This window comes from Montipora foliosa, chromosome 2, assembly GCF_036669935.1.
Source record: "Montipora foliosa isolate CH-2021 chromosome 2, ASM3666993v2, whole genome shotgun sequence".
In the NCBI taxonomy this organism is placed as follows: domain Eukaryota; kingdom Metazoa; phylum Cnidaria; class Anthozoa; order Scleractinia; family Acroporidae; genus Montipora; species Montipora foliosa.
In genome coordinates, this window is record NC_090870.1 from 8,175,996 (window position 1) to 8,178,495 (window position 2,500).

Here is a 2,500-nt window from a genome sequence, read left to right on the forward strand (position 1 = left end):
CAATGATGTCTTCTTCTTTCATAATAGCTTCTCAAGTTTACTGCTGAGATACTGTAGATACTAAACGAAGCACAGCTGCACTTTGTGGCACGTAGTATCCGCGACTCAATATTCGAGAGTTGGAGAACAATCACGCCTCCAAAGCCCTTTTGTTTAGACAATCATAAAGCAATTGGAGTTTCATGGCATAAGAAAAATGTATAGACCTCTTTCATAATGGCGGCCAAATAAAATGTTCTTTTGTTTTAATGCTAATTAAGCCTTACTTGCCTCGCTAGGACGAGAAAATTTCAAAAGGTTATTTGTTTCAAAATGAGGGCAGTCGGTCTAATTACCATAAATACAAAAGAATGTAAAAGTAGTCGCCATTTATGAAAGTGGTCTATAACTTATACTTAGTAGTAGCTAAAATATGAGCGGGAGATCTGTATGGGCGTTTACAATGGCGAGCCGATAGGCGAGCTATTGTAAACGTCCATAGAGATCGGACGCGAATATTTTATCCTGCTTGTGAAATGAATACATTAAATTGAATGCAAAGTATTGTTATTTTAATCAGTAGAGATTTGTATCAAAAGTTAATCAATACTAATTAGCTGAGCAGGAGTTTGTATCAAAAGTTAATTCCACTGTTTAATAATTCGGTTGATTTGTATTGGGGTTTACAGTTGTGTACATGTGATCTGAATACTGTGCTGGGATTGGTTTGCATCATCATGAATTATTAATGAATTTTACAATATCTAATTAAAAAGTTTAATAATTCTGTAACTTTTGTAACTGGATTAAATGTTTTCATTTGTTCACGGCTAATATATGCTTCTTATTATTTTATTCTGAGTTTTCCGTTGACGTAATCGACGTCAGCAAAACAAGCAGTCATTTGTCTAAGCCTAGTTATCGTTCCTTGGTCAAACTTAGTTAATGTCGGTGGAGCATCGTACGGTGTAGCATCGAACTGCTGTGCGGGAAGTCGTGGGATCAAACTGGCTCCGGACTCAGGGTCTTTAAATAACTGACAAGAAAGTGCTACCTTTGTAATGACATCTGCAAATGGTTAGACTCTATGGTCTCTAGTCTTCTCGCATAAGAACGATTAACCTTTGGCCCTGTCTTATATATTTACCTATGGGACTATTTGCAAAGAGCAGGGCATAGTGTTCCAGGTGTTGTGGTTTGTCCTTTGTGGTGTATCATGGTTGGGAGTGTAAATGTTCGGAGATATTAGCTACACCAAGCTACTCTAAAATCCGAGTGTAAAGAAAGATATAATGTGTTACATGAGAGGTTACATGATTATATGAGAGAGAACTGAAAAACTCATCGTCATGTGCTATCGTCCTCCACAGAACCTTGAATTCGGTCATTTCACGTCGTCATTTAGGAGATGACGGCAAAGAAATGTACCAAAATGTAAAACGCACGTGCAGAGCGTGCAGAGCCATTGTTTTTGTTCACTAAACCTATTGATTTGTAGCGTCGTCGTTGCCGTCGGCGTCGTCGTTTCGTAAGCTCCTTATATTTAAGCCAAGTTTTGTGTCAAAGTAGATCAAATCAGCTAACTCAATGTTGTACCCAATTCAAACTCTTTGGGAATAAAACGCTTTGTTCCAGGTATTTCCATATCATTCAAATGTGAATGCTACACTTCAATGCAAACGCAATACACAAAGAATCTTAAACCCAGGAGATTTGAACAGAACTTATTGGAGTTGCACCTGCAGGAACATTTGTCTTGTTTAAAACTACATGCAAAACAGGCTAAAGGGTCAATTCGATACAAAATGACCCCTCATTTATGCGGCAAAACCACTGATAACTCCGATAAGGGCTATTGGGTACAACATCGAGTTAGCCGATTTGGTATATTGTTTACTTTCCTGCGAAACTTGGTTTAATTAAAAATATACACTTATCTGACGCTGGTGGGGACAAACCTGACGGCAGATTCTTACTCTTGGGTAATGGACTCTTGCATAAACATAGATCTCCCTGTTGGCCGCCTTTTTTATCGCACCCCTGAGGACACTTTAGCCTCTGTCTTCCGGGCTTAATTCAGTAGTGGGAAAACTATTTAAGGCCAAGCAGATTTTCAAACACCGAACTCTACACCCAATTTCGAAATTAATGAGTGAATTGCTTTGGTTTTGCATTTACTTCACTCAGTGATTGGTTCAAAGTTCTCGCGCCATTTTTTTAACCAATCAGAAGTGAAACCAAAACCAATTGTGGCTCGCGCGTGCACATTTTCCCTCGCTTTGTGTCGGCTACGTGTAATTACTTTGAGTTTTGATTGGTTTACTGGATTGTCTCCGACCTTTTTGATTGGCCAAATAGTCAGGGAGCAAGTGTCGTAAAATTAAGTCCCGTGGGAAATTAATGCTTAAAGCAAGCCACTGGTCTAGATATGTTGAGGGGACCTTAGTGAACATGAAAAATGTTGTCGGCAACTTTGTGACCCGCACCGGCACGATTCACAGGGGATTAAAACACGTCTCAT